This window comes from Schistocerca gregaria, chromosome 3, assembly GCF_023897955.1.
Source record: "Schistocerca gregaria isolate iqSchGreg1 chromosome 3, iqSchGreg1.2, whole genome shotgun sequence".
Lineage (NCBI taxonomy): Eukaryota > Metazoa > Arthropoda > Insecta > Orthoptera > Acrididae > Schistocerca > Schistocerca gregaria.
The window spans coordinates 516821927-516843460 of NC_064922.1; the positions used below are offsets into that span (position 1 = coordinate 516821927).

A 21534-nucleotide genomic window follows, 5' to 3' on the forward strand; every position below is an offset into this window, starting at 1 on the left:
TGCAGTGTCCAGTCACGGAATAATTGGTGCAATATTCCTTGACAGCACGGCGACTACCTAGTGGTACGCGAAGATGATTTCATCCTTAATATCCAAAATGATCCTGATTTCGAGAAGATGTGATTCGTGAAAGACGGAGCTCAACCCCATAGAAGCAGGAGAGTGTTTGATGTCCTAGAGGAGCACTTTGGGGACCGCATTCTGGCTCTGGGATACCCAGAGGCCACTGGCATAGACTTCGATTGGCCACCATATTCTCCAGATCTGAATACATGCGACTCCTTTTCGTGGCGCCGTAGTAAAGACAAGTTGTACAGTAATAACCCCAAAACCATTGCTGGACTGAAAACAGCCATTCAGGAGGTCATCTACTGCGTCGATGCTTCGACACTTCAGCGGGCTATGAAGACTTTTGCTATTCGTCTGCACCACATCATCACCAATGATGGCAGGCATATCGAACGTCTCATAACTAAATCAGATTATCCGTACTGACGTTCACATGTTGAATAAAGTGTGTGCACGCCGTAATTTGTAACTAATTTACGTTTTCTTTCACATAGTTCAATAATTGTCGCACTGTAGATGCGGTGTTCATGTGCCCGATAGCATTATCAGCTCCTGGCAGAGGTTGAAAGGGCCCTAATTGCACGTCTCCATTTTACCAGCTGATAGAATTATGTAATATACATATTTCTGGGGCACTCGGGCGTGGCAGTGATCCGATTTTGGGCTGCATGGGAACGTGTGGGCAACCATAGTGGGCGTCAAGGTTCCGATCGACCACGTCTGAGCACCTCAAGACAGGATCGTCGTATTGTGCACGAAGCACGTGGTAACCCCTTCACATCTGCGCACGTCATATCCGTACAACTAATGGACTCCATGCGACATTCCGTGTCGTCCTGAGCCATTGACGGACCAGGGAATTACCGCCTCATGCGCAGATTGTCGTTTACACCTCAACACAAACGGCTTCATTTGGAGTGGTGCAATGAGCGGTAAGCGTATACTGCTGCTTAATGGCGTCCCATTGTCGTCAGTGATGAATCACGGAACTTTACTATCTGAGATGACCATCGTCGGGAAGCATGACGGCGACCTGGCGAGAGGTCCCATTCTTCCTATGGTTTGGAGAGGTATAGCTGTTTTACTCCTGGTGTGAGAAACCATCAGGTATGACTTCAGTTCGCAGCTGGTAGTGATTGAAGGGACTCTGATGCCACAAAGGCGCGTCACTGCCATCCTGCTTACTCATGTGTTACCTGTCACGTGACAGCACTGTGGTACAATGGGACAGTGCTCGTCCATACGTGCCACGTGTCTCTGTGTGATGTTGAGGTACTCCTATTGCCATCAAGGTCCACTGATCTGTCCCCTGTAGAACATGTGTGGGATCACCTGGGACGACAGCTCTTTCACAGCGCCAGTATATCTACGACCAGTTGCAACAGTTGCGAACGAGGTTGCTTCGCGAGAGGATACGAGGGCTTTACGAGACCCTTTCCAACTGAATCAGGGAAAGGATGCAGGCCAGAGGAGGCACAACTTCATGTGGATAAGCGTGCACCTACTGCCAAGTTCTTCGAAAATGTGACGCGGTTTTGCTATCACTGACCTTCCAAAAATGGACGATGTATTCCCTGCGGAGCGAAAAAACTAGGATCAAGACATCCCACTCTCATTACATCCAGGGCCCTCATGGAAAATGAATTCAATCCCATCGATGAATGGAAACGCAGCTGGCAACAAAACTGTTTCCCACAACGCCCGAAGCTGCCTTCCATCCAGAACAAACCCCCTGAATACGAACAGCCTAGGACAATTTGGACTACCTTGAGCCGCATCCGAACGGTCCATGGGCGATGTGCAGACACTCTTTACAAGTGGGGCAAATCTTCATTACCATCCTGTGACTGTGGTGCGCAAGGACAGTCAGTTGCTCATGTTGTATCGACGTGTCTCGCGCTTGCCTAGTAGAGCCCTTTCGAGGATTTCCTCACAGCGACGACTGATGTTATAAAATACATAAAAGACCTTGATGTCCATCTATAGCTGTTCTTATTCGTGTTATTTTATGCTGGATAGCCGTGCTTAAATGTTGACGTGTAGTAGTTTTGTAATCTTTGTATACAGGGTGTTACAAATAGGTACGGCCAAACTTTCAGGAAACATTCCTCACACACAAATAAAGAAAAGATGTTATGTGGACATGTGTCCGGAAACGCTTAATTTCCATGTTAGAGCTCATTTTAGTTTCGTCAGTATGTACTGTACTTTCTCGATTCACCGCCAGTTGGCCCAATTGAAGGTAGGTAATGTTGACTTCGGTGCTTGTGTTCACATGCGACTCATTGCTCTACAGTATTAGCATCAAGATTTCCTGTGAACGTTTGGTCAGCCATTGTTGGTGATGTCTTGATTGGCCCCATGTTGTTCCACCTACGCTCAATGGAGCACGTTATCATGATTTCATACGGGATACTCTAGCTTTGCTGCTAGAACATGTGCCTATACAAGTACGACACAACATGTGGTTCATGCACGATGGAGCTCCTGCACATTTCAGTCGAACTGTTCGTACGCTTCTCAACAACAGATTCGGTGACCGATGGATTGGTAGAGGCTGACCAATTCCATGGCCTCCACGGTCTCCTGACCTCAACCCTCTTGACTTTCATTTATGGGGGGCATTTGAAAGCTCTTGTCTACGCAACCCCGGTACCAAATGTAGAGACTCTTCGTGCTCGTACGGTGGACAGCTGTGATACAATACGCCATTCTCCAGGGCTGTATCAGATCATCAGGGATTCCATGCGACGGAGGGTGGATGCATGTATCCTCGCTAACGGAAGACATTTTGAACATTTCCTGTATGAAAGTGTTTGAAGTCACGCTGGTACGTTCTGTTGCTGTGTGTTTCCATTCCATGATTAATGTGATTTGAAGAGAAGTAATAAAATGAGCTCTAACATGGAAAGTAAGCGTTTCCGGACACATGTCCACATAACATCTTTTATTTCTTTGTGTGTGAGGAATGTTTCCTGAAAGTTTGGCCGTACCTTTTTGTAACACCCTGTATATTGCCATACGATAAATAAATAATCGCTGAAACAATATCACACATCCTCTCAAACGAAGAGTTTTTCCTTTTGTTTCCTCTGCCCTTTTACTTCTTACTTCAAACTGTGTATGTCCGTCTGTGAAACGAAGCGCTTGTTATTATCAGAGAAACATAGTCAGTCGGGCGTCTAAGGGTCCTGTTTTTCGCACGGAAAGCGTTCTAGTTCACATGCCCTGATACGCTGGACAAGTGCGTGTCAGTAAGTTAAAACAGACGCTCGCGCATCAGGAGTCGCTGTTTTTAGACCGCGGTGCGTGACAGTTGGCAGGAGGCTTCCGCGTGGGGCGACGCCGCCCTTCCAGCTTGTGTGCTTGCTTCTTGTCGCAGCGAGTGGCCTGTAACAGCGGCGACAAGTGTGTCAGCTGATGCACATAAACGCGTCCTGCTCCACATTGCTGGGAATATGTCTGACGGTTGTGTGTACTGATATACTGGATCCAGACGAGATTCGCTCTACTTTGCAGTCATTTGCTATCAAGTGCATGCGTAAACATTTCATGAACACGGTCACGAGACCACCATAAGCAGTTGCTGCCTCCTAAGGCAAACATCACGAGTTTAATCCGTGCCTCGGTCGTCGGTCTGGTTTTAAATGTGGCCTTACTACTTGTTAGTAGGCGTCCAAAAAAATGGTTCTGAGCACTATGGGACTTAACTTCTTAGGTCATCAGTCTCCTAGAACTTAGAACTACTTAAACCTAACTAGCCTAAGGACATCACACACATCCATGCCCGAGGCAGGATTCGAACCTCCGACCGTAGCGGTAGCGCGGTTCCAGACTTAACGCCTAGAACCGCTCGGCCACCCCGGCCGGCAGTGTGCGTCCACACACCGACGCACAGTGGGCATAGCTCTGGAAACTTTTCCCATGTTAACGCTCATTTCCGGAACTAACTACAAACAGGGTGATTTAAAAATGACTCGATTTCATAAATTACATCTTTTACGCGAATGGAGATAGAAATTTTAGGTGAATTGTAAACTTATGTGTGCTTAGAGACTACAAACTTTTTATTTTCAAAATAACTATCCAATTTTAGAAGGGAATATCTTTTACATGCATGCATATACAACTTTGGAGTACTTTTTATTTGTGTTTAGGACCCAAGTTTTACTGTATCTCTAGCGTCGATCAGTTGTAGAATTTTGGAACACGTATTATGTTCGAGTATAATGACTTTTCTGGAGACTAGAAATCTACTCTGTAGGAACAAGCATGGTTTCGAAAAAGACGATCGTGTGAAACCCAGCTCGCGCTATTCGTCCACGAGACTCAGAGGGCCATAGACATGGGTTCCCAGGTAGATACCGTGTTTCTTGACTTCCGTAAGGCGTTCGATACAGTTCCCCACTGTCGTTTAATGAAGAAAGTAAGAGCATATGGACTATCAGACCAATTGTGTGATTGGAGTGAAGAGTTCCTAGACAACAGAACGCAGCATGTCATTCTCAATGGAGAGAAGTCTTCCAAAGTAAGATTGATTTCAAGTGTGTCGCAGGGGAGTGTCGTAGGGCCGTTGCTATTCACAATATACATGAATGACCTTGTGGATAACATCGGAAGTTCACTGAGGCTTTTTCCGGATGATGCTGTAGTATATCGAGAGTTTGTAACAATGGAAAATTGTACTGAAATGCAGGAGGATCTGCAGCGAATTGACGCATGGTGGGTGCAAGGAATGGCAATTGAATCTCAATGTAGACAAGTGTAATGTGCTGCCAATACATACAAAGAAAGATCCTTTATCATTTAGCTACAGTATAGCAAGTCAGCAACTGGAAGCAGTTAATTCCATAAATTAACTCGGAGTAAGTATTAGGAGTGATTTAAAATGGAATGATCATATAAAGCTGATCGGCGGTAAAGCAGATGCCAGACTGAGTTTCATTGGAAGAATCCTACAGAAATGCAATCCGAAAACAAAGGAAGTAGGTTACAGTACACTTGTTCGCCCACTGCTTGAATATTGCTCACCAGTGTGGGATCGGTACCAGATAGGGTTGGCAGAAGAGATAGAGAAGATCCAACGGAGAGCAGCGCGCTTCGTTACAGGATCATTTAGTAATCACGAAAGCGTTACGGAGATGATAGACAAACTCCAGTGGAAGTCTCTGCAGGAGAGACGCTCAGTAGCTCGGTAGTGGCTTTTGCTAAAGTTTGGAGAACATACGTTCACCGGGGAGTGAAGCAGTATATTGCTCCCTCCTACGTATATCTCGTGAAGAGACCATGAGTATAAAATTAGAGAGATTAGAGCCCACACAGAGGCATACCGACAATCTTTCTTTCCACGAACAATACGAGACTGGAATAGAAGGGAGAACCGATAGAGGTACTCATAGTACGCTCCGCCACACACCGTCAGGTGGCTTGCGGAGTATGGATGTAGATCTTTCACAAACTTTCAATATGCCCTCTACTGGGCGTACTGTAGTCCTCCCGACAAAAGTGGAACTTGGGCCAAACTTTCGCGATCGTGTCTGGACTTAATGCACTCACTACCGTTGCTACGCAGCGTCGTATTTCACCCATAGTTGTTGGAAGGAGAGGTACACTAATTAAATTTTTCGTAAAAAAAATTGGTACCGTGAAGTCAGGCGACCCTGGAGGCCAATGGTGCAATGCGAGATCTGCAAGCCCCTTACCCTACTGGAAGTCCACAGAATTCCGAAAACGAATAAATCTTTTTCAGACATCCTGCACATTAATAACGAGAAACATACTAGAACAGAACGTGCCAAATTACAAAACAAAATTTCTACTTAAGCCTAGTATTCAAAATTGTCTTGGTTACGTCTCGTTAAATTGTAACTTGCATGTTGGCCTCGAAACAGTGCGCAATCGGCAATACTCTACCAATGCACCAGAACACCCGGGGCTTAATGCTACTGCATATATCAGTGTTGACGGAGAGCTTTCTATACATGTCCAATCACGTTAATGTGACCTCCTGTGAAAGACTTGAATTATCACCTTTGCAGAGAGTCAGTGAGCTTCTGGAAGGTACCGACAGTGGTGTGGAGCTATGCTGACGCCAGTGCTGTGACCAGCTGTGCTAGGTTTCTCGGTTGAGGATCCATGACGCTAACATCCCGATCGAGGTGATCCCAGAGATATTTGAATGGGTTTAAATCTGGGGCGTTTAGTGCGGTAAACTCATTCGGGTGCTCTTCGAAACATGCACGTACACTGCTAGCCGTGTGACACGATGCATTTTCCTGCGGTAGATGTCGTCATGCCGAGGAAAAGCAAGCTGCAATAGGGTGGACATGGTTCCCGAGGATGGATGCGTACTTGTGTTGACCCATTGTGTCTTCCAGAATGACGAGGTCATCCAGCGAACGCCACGAAAATATTCTTCAGACCATTGTTGCAGTGTTGCTTTCTTACGTTTCACGCCGTACACGCGACCTGTTATCTGTCCGATGGAGCATAAAACATGATTTCTCTGGAAACGCTACCTGTCGCCATTCAGTGGACGTCTAGTTGCAATGTGTGTTAAGTTCAAGGCTTTGTCGCTGATGAACAGCGGGTAGCCTGCTTGCATGAACAGGGCGCCAGCTGCGAGGGCCGTTACGCAGTAACGTTCGCTAAATGGTCTTTGAGAAGACACTGTCAGTTGCCCCTTGGGTGACCTGGGTGGTCATTGCTCAACAATTGCTTGTCTATTCACCCGTAGACATCTCTGCAGCCGTCGATCATCCGTGTCTTTTATGGCCCCTAGTGCACCATAATTGCCTCGCTGCCGGTTTTGGATAGCGCACGGTATACTTTACCCAAGGAGGTACGCAACAGTTTACAAACTTGGCCGTTTCGGAAATGCGTTCACTCTTCTCCCTTGGACAATCGTCGTGCCCATTTGTACGTCAGGTAAAACGCTCCACTTCCGCCTTACGAAAGCTGCACTTTTTCCCGCGTCTCCCCGACACGCTTTGTATACCCTCCACAGCCAGTCAGCACCTGTCGTCTACGAGCGGTTCTTACATTTTCACGACGAACATAGGCGATGGTCACATTGATGTGACTGGTCCTTGTAGCAAGACGAGACACAACGGTTTCTCCTGCTTTGGTGCTGATTTCGCATTTTCATCTTGCTAAATTGTCCGAAAAAACAAAAATGTATTTTCTTTTTGCCATGGCAACTTTATTTTTCCCAAATTTTTCATTTCTTGGTTATTAGAGCTGGATATGCTGTTGTAGAACTTCATTTCACCTAAATACTCCAGTTGGCTAGATATGAGGCAAAGGATTTTCCAACTGCCGAGTAATGTGGAAGTATTTTCCAGTTCCGGCTTAACCTGATAAGCAAAGGGAAACCTCCCGCAAACTTCTGCCACAACTGGCAAGCCCTCCCTGTCTGTGAGAGAACACTGCTCTTATTAGAAAGCTACTCAAGGACTCTCCACCTTTGGTTACCGCCCATATGCCTATCAAAATGCTGACGTGGCAAAGTGTAGCAGAGAAATAACACATTGTTTCTTTCATTTTAACCATGGAAAAATTAGTTTATGAGAATGCAAACAATTCGGGTGAAAGTTGCCAAACGGAGTCTGCAAAGTGAAACACCTAGTTAGTATCTTAAAAATATGCGGCACGTATGTGTTCAATTCTTCTTTTCGTTCCTCTTGACAAAAATGTCAGGTGCTAACGTTTATCTTTTCAAGACATCTACGTGTCAGAGACAGATGTAAAATTAATCTCAATCACTAGTCTTGCGCAATAAGATGAACAGTCACAGCACTCACGAGATAAGCATTTGCCGCACTTTGAAGTCGCCTTTTCGAAATAAATACTCGATAATTTCATGTGAAACTTCGCCCAGTTCCTGACAAACGGCGGTTGCTTAATAGCGGCAATCCACTTCAGTGTCACTCGTTCCGAACACCTGTTTTCTTTCATAAAATAAGTTCTTAGGAGATCTCGGGCTTTTCTACTTAAAACTGATTTTCAGAATTATTAATAACACTACAGCGTAGGAATCGTGTAATCGATTCGTTAAATCTGTCGAAATTAGGTTTTTAGACAAAGACTCAGTATCATGTATTTTCAGGAGTTACTTACATATTTTGTTAACAATGATGATAGTAACACCAATAGTGTTACATTCTCGCTGGTTTGCCCTTACGGCTGCATAGTCATAGCAAGAAATAAAAATGGGGTGAGCGGCTGTTGGATATAGAGAGATGCTAGTGAAATAGCGCTCGACGCAGAGTTGCTCTGTTCCATGGAATGTTTGTTTGAAAGGAAGCGTCAACGTTCAGTGTCTGATCATCAAACTTTGCGCCAATATCCTAGTTTAAACTTCATGCTTTTCTGCAATGTCACATGGGGAGAATGAATGTGAAACTATGGACTTTCAGTAATACGTTGCATGATGACACTGAGCTACGTAGATCCTTTCGTGATCTTCGGTACTAATTTCCTAAAGAACCCATAACACAAAATAACCAAACTTTTGCTTGCACAAGCACTCATTACAGTCATGATTGTGACACTTGAAAGCAGCTCATTCAGTTGCAGTTATTTTAGGCATTTTATGTGGTGCTATTATCGGTCTTCGTTTTTCATTGCCAGTTACATGTGCTGATCTTATATTAATTTGCCTGGACAAGCTGGTGATTGAGGGGAGGGGAGGCGAACAACCTGTGGCTGTACAGATACGAGCAGGCCATAGTGGCTCGCCTTCACGCATTCCTTTTTATATATTTTGCGACTAAAGCCCTTCTGGCCTGTTAATTATTTTATATGTGACATGTAAGTACTGCTTCTGTCTTTTATTGTTAGTACTTACACTTTTTATATAAAAAATATCTTTTCCTATAAATTTTTTACTATGTTATAGACCATTTTAATTGTTTTAATTCTGATGAAGGCACTCTTAGAAGTGTTGAAACCCAGTCAATAAGACTAAAAATAAGTTACCGATATTATGCTGGAGCCAAGGTAGCCCATGAGGGTCGGCAACCCATATTACACCACAGAGGACGTGGTTGTCTATATCCAAGGCGTACCAAAAACACCATGGTAAACATCGGCTATTTACATACAAGATAATGGAAAGAGACATTCCGAGCACCACTTACTGCAGAGGCAGCTCGAGTCACGGCCTCCAGGAAGTATCACAACACCAAAGCCTGATTGGCTGGAGACAGCTATTTAGGGGCTAGAACCAGCCTGGAAGTTCAGTTCACTCCGGATGGCGACCTCGTCGACTTCGACCGCTGAAGATTACGTCTTTGTCTCTGAATTGGACTTTTACCAGAGTGCGTGTTACCATGAACGTTTGTGGAAAATTGCCTCAATTAGGAGACTTTTACTGGCATCGTTATTGTTACCTTTCTTTTGTTGTTCAGTCATAAACCTGGTAAACTTACATAAATAAAAGTTGTATTTGTGAAAAATTGCGAATTGAAATCACAACAACCGAGGGCTCATTTGTTTCAGTTTTCACATAGCAAAATTTAAACACACAATTACAAATTTCATCAAATTCAAAAATAGGAACTGGTCAATCCTCAGCCAAGTGATCTACCAATCTGAAAACATAATTGCCAAAAAAGGAAAGTATAAATTTTACAAAAGTAGCGTGAAGTTTCTCATGCAACATTTCCTACTGCTGCAGCCGCTACTGACGGGAGAAATCTTGTGGCTGAATTTTGTCAATATTCTCCCTTCTCCTTCTTAATAAAATATAAAATGATTAAGTGGTTCAATGAATTAATGTTGCCCACACCAACGTTTGTAGCATTACCGACTTATTGAACAGATATAGTATACAGAATCGAGTGCGCCTCTCTTTGCATCCGGTCTATTCCTCAAATAAGGGAGAAGACCAATTACGTCACCATTTCTTTCGCTGTGGAAATGAGACACCAGCAGATACAAAATTGCCAAGCGAACGAATATTCTATAATGAAGAACACTTTACAAGGAAAAATAACATGGAAACGATATCTAAAACCACGAAAATAAACAGAAAAAATTATTTCGCAGCCAGACAAATGAGCAAAACGAAGCTCTGCGATCTGGCCCCGATAGTCCAATCGGGATCGACCGACCACCGTGTCATCCTATACCACTGGCGTCATTGGCTACGGTATGGAGAACGTGGGATCAGCACAGCGCTCTCCCAGCCGCTAACGATTTTCTTGACCTTGCAGCCGCTATTTTTCGTTGAAGTAGCGCCTCAGTTGTCATCACCAGGCTAATTGCACCCCTTACCAGTTCTCCCACCAAGCAAAAATTCCTCGCAGTCCCTGGAATCAAACCTGGGCCCACCGCATAGCAACTAGCCGTGCTAGCCACAGAAGGTGTGATATGTTACAAATGCCTAGATAGATTTAAACTGAATCATGCCACTTGAACGGGAGAAACGGTACGCCGAGAATGCACTACTGTACATGCATTTGTCCCCCTCTTAGATTACTTGGTCCTGATCATTCCCAAATTGACGTTCATGTGACGCCTGCTTTTCCAATTTAATAAAAGATAGAAAATTCGGATGAATAAAAATTATATTGCAGTATGATCGACTGGAAAGAACAAAATGGACTAGCTTTCTGCACGATACTTTCCAGTCCACAGCAGTCCGCCAGCTTTGGATGCAGCCTCCACCCAACACAGTAAACGAATGCTAGCACGCCAAGCTACCCTAAGAACTTAACAATGGGAGACATCCCAACAAAGGTAACCGTCCTACTAGGCTAAACTCGCGTGTCAACTAAATTAGTATTCCAGTACATCAACGATGTTGGTCACAAAAGCGTAAGAGGTTGAAATTTATCGACTTCCATTCGTGCTTATTGGAAGTGAGTGACAATTAATGGAAGGAAGATACAACAGATTCGTTTCACATTGATCGAAAGAGATGGAAACCATACCGTAGGATTTCAGTGTGCCCCACGAACATTCAGTAAAGCGTGTCACTGAGTTCGACCTATATCTAATAACTGAACATGTATAGCTCGAAATGTCGTCATATAGCAATTATCACGATTATTTATTGCAGTAATTGCTTACATCTTAGCGTCTTTCTCAATGTCGCCTTCTTCAGTGACGTAACTGCTCTGTAATTTGCTTGGTATTAATGTGATTTTCACTCTACGACCTACAACCCTTCCTTGCAAAAGGTAGCTGAATTGTTTCTCACTGTCACGCTGTACTATTATTTCTTTGTACATTACTTACCTCCTCCGTTTTCGAGTATGCTGTTCGTTTTTTTTATTTCACTTGCTGTTTCATTATATCGACTGCTACGTCGTCCTCTACAGGGAATCGCATAAGCACCCTCGTTTTTGCATCTACATCAGCACTTCGTAATTCGGACAGTGTCCACGTTATCTCGAATTATTCTGATTTTATCTTCATGCTCATTTCGCGAGACATATGTGATAGAACGCAAAGCTACACTCTCTGTACAACGTACGTATCTGGAATTTTAACAGTAAACCTCGTTGCCGGTCGTGGTGGCCGAGCGGTCGTAGGCGCTTCAGTTTGAAACTGCAAGATCGCTACGGTCGCAGGTTCGCATCCTGCCTCGGGCATGGATGTGTGTGATGTCCTTAGGTTAGTTAGTTTTAAGTAGTTCTAAGTTCTATGGGACTGATGACCTCAGATGTTAAGTACCATAGTGCTCAGAGCCATTTGAAACATTTGAAGTAAACCTTGTTAGCCAATCATGTAATAATACATTAATGGTTTGTTTTTGCCATTATATGTTTTATTTATTTACGTTGAGACACATCTTAGAGGATGGGTTTGATCACATATGCTCATCATGAATATGGTTGCAGAAAGGGTAGCGTTTGGTCATTGAGATTGTTGAAATAAACATTTTGGTTCATGTTCACAGTAGCCTGAAAGCTTGAGTAAGGAAAATACTCCAAAAACAGCAGTTAATTACACCTTGCACACAGTGCAGATTAAAAGACTCTTTGGGAAGTCACCGAGTAAGGTGGCGCAGTGGTTAGCACACTGGACTTGCATTCAGGAGGGCGGTAGTTCAAACCCGTGTCCGGCCATCCTGATTTCCGTGTTTACCCTAAATCGCTTCAGGAAAATGCCGGGATGGTTCCTCTAACAAAGTGCACAACCGATTTCCTTCCCAACCCTTGCATAATCCAAGCTCGTGCTCCAACTCTATTGACCTCCCTGTCGCCTAATCTCCTCCTGCTCCTTCATTGGGAAGTCAGCGCAATCTGCGGCTTGCATCATTTGTAATGAGATAAATTAATGACTCGTCGGACCACACTACACGCCTCCTGTTAGCTAATGCGCAGTTCCGGGTTGTTTAAGTCATCGAGACGATCAGCTTCATGTACAGCTGCTAGCAATGACGTTTTACGAGGTCCTCGGTACCGAATGTGAATTTCTTACACTTCACTTCGCAATTTTCACCTGTAAACTGCATGATATGGACTTGCGTTTACTGACAGCAGTAGTTACTGACGGATTTGAAATCGATTGTCTTTGACAAGGCACGACTATTCTTATGTGGTCTCCGTCTGTTAGGATATTTTTACGTCCTCTGTTCTTACGTCCTTTTATGTGGCTGCGAGTGGTACACCCATACCTTCTAGACACATTGCACAACTTGCACTGATACAACAAAAAATCGCACAATTTTATTTACGGTGTGGTCATGACACCTCCAAAAGTGAAGCTCCTTTGTATCGTTCCATCACGTCTCCGCCGTCGACTTACTGCATGTGTCACAGCACATATGGTTAATTTTCTGCAAGTATTAGGCAGACAGTTGACGGTCGAAATTGCGTAACTGTACATGTGCAATCTTCTTGGAATCGTGTAATATTGAGTATTCTGGCAAGAAAGAAACAGTAAGTATAGGTTTCACCCTCTGTACAGTACATATCGATCCCAGGCTTATGCTGTATAATTAATGTACCAACTTCTACACCGGGAAGGGTCACACGGCACGTGACGTGTGACGACCTGTGTCTTGGTGTTGTCTGAACTGTGGTATTGATCCCATAACAAAAAGAGACAATGTCACAGAACAGATGAGTGGAGTGGTAGCATTGAGAAAAGAAAGAATACGTGTCATTGTGCGTTGCAGTGACAAAGTAAGAGCATTAACGGATGATGACTGTAGATTAATTAAACTCAATATGAGGTGCGGCCGTTAAATAAAACCCCTTGAATTCGATGAAGACATTTGATAAGACAAAGAGATCTATACGCTATTTATTAATCTCTGCACACTGTTGAGTAGCATAGAAGATGAATTTCGGAGATATTTAACGTTGTAGGTTTAACTCAAATCAATTAAAGTTAAATCATAATTATGTAACTTTTCAGTATTCTCTTCGCTGTTTCCTGCCGTAGTTTATCCCCTTTGACCCTATCAAATCGTTTTAGTTGTACGGGGTCGCTCCGATACAAGTGAACTTTTTGGCAGAGGATATAAAATTGGTTTTAAGGAGAATGAAAGGAGGACTTCGACGCGGAAAGTGCTCTTAAAGAAAAGCAGACGCAGACCCTTTGTACGCGATGTTCCTTAGTACCGGCGACTAGTTCAGCGCCCTCGACAAGGATAAGTGTTTAAGATTTGCTTCTGGAATTGTAACTGGCCTTACGAAATTCATGCGAACATACACAGTGCAATCCTCTCACGAAACATTTCAAGGTTCAGTAACATTCATGTGACCGCCTGTCAAAATCCTGAATGTGGTTCCCAAGGATAGATGCATAATTGTGTTGATACATGAGCCTCCCAGAATGACAAGATCTCCCAAGGAATGCCACGAAAACGGCTCCCAAAGCATAACGCACCATTCCTCCTCCCGCCCCCCCCCCCCCCCCCCCCGCCCCCAACCCGGTTCAGGACCTTTTCGACGATTATTGTGAAAGATATTGTGTTTTATTTTCTGCATGTTTTGTGGATTATTTACTGATTTACTTCATAACAGAATAGCGTTTGCTGATATTATTCCACAGACCTGAGAAATAATAAAACATACTCCACATGTTTCAGTTCTGTGAACAAATTGTCTGTCTTCGGTACGGAATAAATAATTAGTGTGAGAATAAGCATTTCACATCTACAGTCACGTAAAAAAAAAAAAGAAAGAGTGTACCGTCCATGAAGGTCTCGCGTTATTGTGCAAAATGGAAACAAGAACTTCAAGAAGCTCTCCGTGAGCTTTAATACTTCACTGTTTCTCTAAATTTCATCTAGCAGTCTTCTTCCCCGATTTCGTGCCATAATTGTTTAACACATCAGTAGTTCTGAACGAATAAGATTGTAGACTTGTCTGATCCACAATTGATGTGGCAGTCCAGTCAAAATATTCTAAAGCACAGTTCATCCAAAGTGGTCGAAACTTTTTTAGGCATGATATGTTTCTGGTACACGCTGCATCGATGCTGACCGTCGAAGTGTTGCCCCGTCACTACCGTGAAAAAAACGCTAACGGTACGCGTCTGTTCATAGTTATTTTCACTGCACTAGCCTGCAGCGGATAATTTTGCTTTGACCGTGAGTCAGACCATTACCGAGGTTGACCTCATCCACCAAAATATTCGATCCAGTTATGCACTTCACCTGAGTTTAGAGAATAAATAAACACGAGCAGCTTCTCCATCTCAACGAACTTAATTAGTTGCAGGAGCTTAATTTCATTGACAGCAGTAAGGTTTTCTTGTACTAGGTAAAAGTCAGTCAATTCTGTATACTGGAAAGGAGCGTTTTCTGGGATCGACGTGGGAGTCTCGCATTGACGTCCTGGGTAAGTTCCTAGATTAGATCCTAGTGGAGAGGCTTCGCGTTGCTTTCCTCCGACCTGTTGTGAAGTTTCAGATGTGTAACCGTGACGTGTGGCGAATTCTTATGAAGTGTAGTGGCCTTACGGACGAAAAATGGAGGGGATAAAACCTGATGATTACACGTAGCCTCCTCCTGCCGAAGAGCACCAAAAGTGGCGGCTTTGCTTAACGACCCAATGCGATGGGTGCATCAGTGTCATTGACGTTACCTGTTCTCACTTCATGAGTCAACATGGGAATTTAACTCATTACATTAGTCCAAGGTCTGGTTATCGAGACCTTTATATTGCCACGTATTCTTCGCTTGCTGGTCAACTACTGGTAGCCGGCCGCGGTGGTCTCGCGGTTCTAGGCGCGCAGTCCGGAATCGTGCGACTGCTGCGGTCGCAGGTTCGAATCCTGCCTCGGGCATGGATGTGTGTGATGTCCTTAGGTTAGTTAGGTTTAAGTAGTTCTAAGTTCTAGGGGACTAATGACCACAGCAGTTGAGTCCCATAGTGCTCAGAGCCATTTTTGAACTACTGGTACTGGCATTGAAAATTTCGTGTTGGGTTGTGTCTCGGCCGATGTTTTTTTTGATAATTTTTCTGACGCTTGAAAAGTACGATAGCTGTCGTTGCCAAGGATTCTCCTTCCATCGCTATTGGTTGACCAGCGATGGAAGGCGAAGCTTTGACAATCCCAGCCGTCGTACTGGCGGAACGTCAGAAAAATTATCAAACGAACACCGGCCGAAGAATCCGAGGCATAAGCCATTAGGCAGTTTGTTAATATGTGACCACGAAAGTCTTAACGATTTTGTACTGAAAATTTCTTCTCGCCACAACATTAAATCAAGAAAGTGTTACAAACCTGTTGGTCACGAACTTTAGCCCACATGTTCTTCCTTTGCCTGCCAACTATTAGTACAAATTTCCATTGCCTTGGGGAACCGTGTGTTTGTAACACCCATTACTGTGCCTTTCGGCATTTACGTGAAGAAGCATTGTCTCTGCTCCAGTTCTAGTTAGGCTCTAGCTCTCAATAACTCCGTGAGACCGCTACGGTTGCAGGTTGGAATCCTGCCTCGGGCATGGATGTGTGTGATGTCCTTAGGTTTAACTATTCTAAGTTCTAGGGGACTAATGACCTCAGAAGTTGAGTCCCATAGTGCTCAGAACCATTTGAACCACTCAATAACTCTGTCATGCTATGAAATAAAGTAAGCTGCTAACCTTCAAAAATACTAAACGCGGTTAATACTCGAGGAATTACATTTTTGTTGAATTTTTCGCATTGTTATCTATGAGACTGGTCATAAACTTTCTTGGCCTCGTTCACAGATCGCAGCACAAGCAACATGATTATTTTCCCCAGAAGTTTGTGTAATTTGCAACAATCTTTCTGTCCAATAGTTGACTGTATGCAGCTGTCTGAACAAGGTGCAGTGCGTGAATTCTCGTAAACAGAGAAAAATCGAGTATCGTATAGTGAAAAAACTATTATATATATTTTTTTAAATGCCAATCGAAATTCATTCGAGGTTAACAAATGCGGTGACTATTCTTCAGTTTCCGCTATGCAGAAACGGACTGCCGAATTTAAATGTGGTCGTGGGAGTGACGCATATAATGTGCGAGAAGGACGTTCGAAAAGCGCAACCACGTCAGAAACCGTCGAGAAAGTTTACGATATAATCTTGCAAGATTGACGTACGAAGGTACATGATGTTACCAAGAATGTAGGGATTTGAAAAGAACGTGTCGGTTATATTTTGCATAAAGAATTAATCATGAGAAAGGTTTGTGCAAAATGGGTGTCGCGCTTGCTCATGGAGGACCAGAATCGAATTCACGCGACAATATACGCACAATGTTTGGCGTCTTTTCGTAAAAATAAATGTGATTTTCTTCTTTAGTATATCATAATGGATGGAACATGGATTCACTCCTACTCAACAGAATCGAAACAACAATCGGAACAGTGGACAGAAGCACGTTCCTCAGCTCCAAAAAAGGCGAAGGCGATGTAATCATCGGACGTGAAAGGAATTTCGTTAATTGGTTATCTTCAAAAAGCTAAAACAAAACCGGGGAACATTCTTCTGACCTTCTCGCAGATAAGGATCCAAAACTCTAGAAACAAATCTGCTTTGCAAAAGAAAAAAAGTCGTCATTTATGAAGCCAATGTCCTTGTATACAAAAGTGGGGCATCCAGCCAAGAAGCTAATCAATGCAGCTGTAGAGTATTTTGCTGCACTTTCGCAGGAAAATTACAGAGGTGGAATAATGTCACTGAAACGCTGCTCGTTGAAGATAATTAACGATATAGGACGTTATGTTGAAATACAAAAGGTTTTGAAAACATTAATTCTCGTTTTGAAAAGCAGAAGTTTTCGTACTACCTCCATACTATCAATATGACACGCTTTCGAAGTGAATTATACGCTTGTCTCTCCACCCCTGTCAAACCAAGAGACCTGCAAAGTTAATAGATTTCGCTAGTGGCGCGGCAAGAAAACGCTGCAGCGAATGTGGTTCTACGATTATGCATGTAGGGTAATGCACGCAGTGTGAATGCAAATTGCCCCTCACTGTACGCGGAACAATGTAACGATGCGGGTCCTCTATCACAGCAGCGGTGGCACCGCCAGCTGCTTGTGCTTAGACGCTGTAATGTACACCGTATAACGGCCTACTGGTTACCTTTGTGCGTGCAAGACTGCGGATCATTGATGGGCTTACAGCTAACAATTTCTTTTAACTGTTTGATGTCCAGCTGCTGATGCGATCTCAGGCTACTCTGTATGCTGAATGGGCAGCGGATGGCGTCACGTTGCCAAGCATGAATGCCTGTATTTAAGTAGACATGTACTGGTCGCAGAATATAACGCGTTGTGTGCTGCACGAAGCACTGCTAGGAGAAGCAATCCCATTGGGAGTGTAACCAAAACAGATGCAAGTGCAGAGTCTGATCCCAGGGGTCACAATTTGTTCATGACTTCGGATGATTATCAAAATGTACTCTATCATCGTTATCCGTGTTTTGTTATCATCATATACACTCAAGTGACAAAAGTCATGGGACAGCGATATACACATATACAGATGGCGGTAGTATCGCTTACACAAAGTATAGAAGGGTAATGCGTTGGCGGAACTGTCATTTGTACTCAAGTAACTCATATGAAAAGGTGTCCGACATGATAGTGGACGCACGACGTGAATCAACAGACTTTGAACGCGAAATCGTAGTTTGAGTTAGACTCATGGGTCATTTCCTTTCGGAAGTCGCTAGGGAATTCAGTATTTGAGATCCACAGTGTTAGAGAGTGTGTCGAGAACACCAAATTTCAGACATGACCTCTCAACCGTATACAACGAAGTGGCCGACGGCCTTCACTTAACGATAGGGAGCAGCGGCGTTTGCGTCGAGTTGTCAGTACTAACAGACAATCAACATTATGTGAAATATCCGCAGAAATCAATGTGAGGCGTACGACGAACGTATCTGCTAGGATAGTGCGGCGAGCCGCCTTGAGTGGCCGAGCGGTTCTAGGCGCTACAGTCTGGAACCGCGCGATCGCTATGGTCGGAAGTTCGACTCCTGCCTAGGACTTGGATGTGTGTGATGTCCTTAGGTTAGTTAGGCTTAAGTAGTTCTAAGTTCTAGGGGACTGATGACCTCAGAAGTTAAGCCCCATAGCGCTCAGAGCCATTTGAGCCATTTGATAGTGCGGCGAAATGTGGCGTTAATGGGTCAGATAGCGGTCGATCAACGCGAGGACCTTCGCTAACAGCACGACATCGCTCACAGCTCCTCTCCTGTGTTCGTGACCATATTGGTTACATACTATACGAATAGAAAATCGTGGCCTCGTCAGATCGGTCCCGGTTTCAGTTGGTAAGAGCTGTTTGGGTGTAGCGCAGACACCACGAAGGCATAGACCTAAGTTGTCAACAAGGCACTGTGCAAACTGTTGGTGGCTCCATAATGGTGTGGGCTGTGTTTACATGGAATTCTCTGGTTCCTCTGATCAAGTGAACAGATCATTGAATGGAAATGGTTATGTTCGGCTACTTGGAGACCGTCTGCAGCCATTCACGGCCTTCTCATGTTCCCGAGCAACGATGGAACTTGATGGATGACAATGCGCCCTGCCACCGCGCCACAATTGTCCGCGGCTGGTTTGAAGAACATTCTGGACAGTTGGCCCGACTTGAGCCCTCATCGAAAATTTATGGAACATTGAACCCTCATCGAAAATTTATGGAACATAAAATCCTGCACCGGCAACACTTTCGTATTATTATGGACGGCTATAGAGACAGCATGGCTCAGTATTTCTGCAGGGGACTTCCAACGACTTGGTGAGTCCATGCCACGTCGAGATGCTGCATAAGGCCGAGTAAAAGATGCTCCGACACGGTATGAAGAGGTATCCCATGACTTTTCTCATCCCAGTGTAGGTTATTTTCATTGTAGATCATTCATATCCATTTACTGCCCTCCTCCACCCCCCCCCCCCCCCCGCCCCCCCCCCCCTCTCACGCCTGGCACATGTAACTTAGCTTTCCACATATGACTGGACATTCAGTAATAATAAGAAAACTAATATAATCATTCAGCATGTTAATAAGTACAGTTTACACGACAAACTCAAGTCTCGTCTTGTTACTCTTAACAGATTTTGGAAACTTCGTCACTATCAAGTTCAATGTCCCGGTGGATATTCTTTAAACCAGTGAATCGTTTTTCCATGCTTGCTCTAAGCCAAGTCTTGATGAAACGAAGGGTTGTGAATGTATCTTCTGCTGTTACTACACCAGCTGATCGTGTGGTCAGAATTTTTAGAACAATTTTAGTGCGAGGACACAATTCACTGTTGGATATGTCGATTATCTCAAGCGGAGATTAAGAAACTTTAGAACCAGCGTTGATGTGAAACCGAGCGAGGTGGCGCAGTGGTCAGCACACTGGACTCGCATTCGGGAGGACGACGGTTCAATCCCGTCTCCGGCCATCCTGATTTAGGTTTTCCGTGATTTCCCTAAATCGTTTCAGGCAAATGCCGGGATGGTTCCTTTGAAAGGGTACGGCCGATTTCCTTCCCAATCCTTCCCTAACCCGAGCTTGCGCTCCGTCTCTAATGACCTCGTTGTCGACGGGACGTTAAACACTAACCACCACCACCTTGATGTGAAGCTTCCATCTGGCCACCAGTAATCTGAATTTCTGCAGTAAAAAGGAGACGACAGGAGCATCCCAGGAGTTGCTTGTATATCTTCGTCTCTTCGGGCACAGATATTTCTTCATCGCTCAAATGGCTTTGGGCACTATGGGACTTAACATCTGTGGCCATCAGTCCCCTAGAACTTAGAACTACTTAAACCTAACTAACCTAAGGACATCACACACATCCGTGCCCGAGGCAGGATTCGAACCTGCGACCGTAGCAGTCGCGCGGTTCCGGACTGATGCGCCTAGAACCGCTCGGCCACCGTAGCCGGTCCTTCTTCGCCAAAAGAAGTACGTAGCATATGAAAAAAAGCCTTAAATCGAAAAAGAAATTAATTACATCTGAACCCTGTCGAGCCGGACCGCATACCCACGACAGGAACTGAAAGTATCCTTTGTCAAAGAAAGTTTGTTGTTTTCTATAACTTCATTGCCAGTTTCAAAGCCATTAGTTTTCATGCTGAGTTATCTTTCGAGAGCCGGCCTCTGGTAGCCGAGCGGTTCTAGGCGCTTCAGTCTGGAGCCGCGCGACTGCTACGGTCGCAGGTTCGAATCCTGTCTCAGGCATGGATGTGTGTGATGTCCTTAGGTTAGTTAGGTTCAAGTAGTTCTAAGTTCTAGGGGACTGATGACCTGAGGTGTTAAGTCCCATAGTGCTCAGAGTCATTTTTATCCTTCGAGAATTGGCTGAAAATTTAGAAATTAATGTGTGGAAAAATACAAATATTTGTTGAAACTGTTCTTTGCGGAAGGGGAGCGTAGTCATCACCCGCTAGTCATCACTCGCCCCCATCTTGTGCAATCTTGCTACCATGTCTTTCACGCATCTTCCTTCTTAATCGATTCTGCTTCAGAGATACACAATTCGTCCACTTCTACGAGAGACTGATACACATGTCTTTCACGCATCTTCCTTCTTAATCGATTCTGCTTCAGAGATACACAATTCGTCCACTTCTACGAGAGACTGTCGTAAAACTTCCACACACACAATTACCTTAATTTACTTAATGTGATATTACAGTCATCTGCTAACACTCGTTCCATTTCAATAAGCCTCTGCTCAACTCCTGTTCACTTTCGGCGACCACTGATACGTCATCAGCGAACCTTATATGTTGATTTTCTGTCCGTGACAAACAATTTCTACTTCGAGTTGGTGTTTTACATTCATCATTGACTCTCCTAGGTAAAAATTACATATCAGTGGAGACAATGACCAACCCCACCTCAGACTTTTCCTGGTGTTGACTTCTTGTATCATCCTCTTAGTGCTGACTACTTCAATCTGTTCCCCAAAAATGGAGTAGGCTGATTACCCCAACCTGTCACGCAATTGGTCTAATATCGTGTTGGCGTCCAGACCATTAGAGGTGGCAGACAAACTCGAGTGGAAAGTTACTTAG

At 44.2% G+C, this 21534-nt stretch overlaps 1 protein-coding gene across 7 annotated transcripts in view; it reads left to right on the forward strand.

Annotated features, from left to right (window-relative positions):
* The window catches only part of LOC126355404 (ninjurin-2-like), a 144164-nt gene that overhangs the window by 96138 nt on the left and 26492 nt on the right, over positions 1-21534 (forward strand). The gene's annotated exons all lie outside the window — the stretch shown is intronic.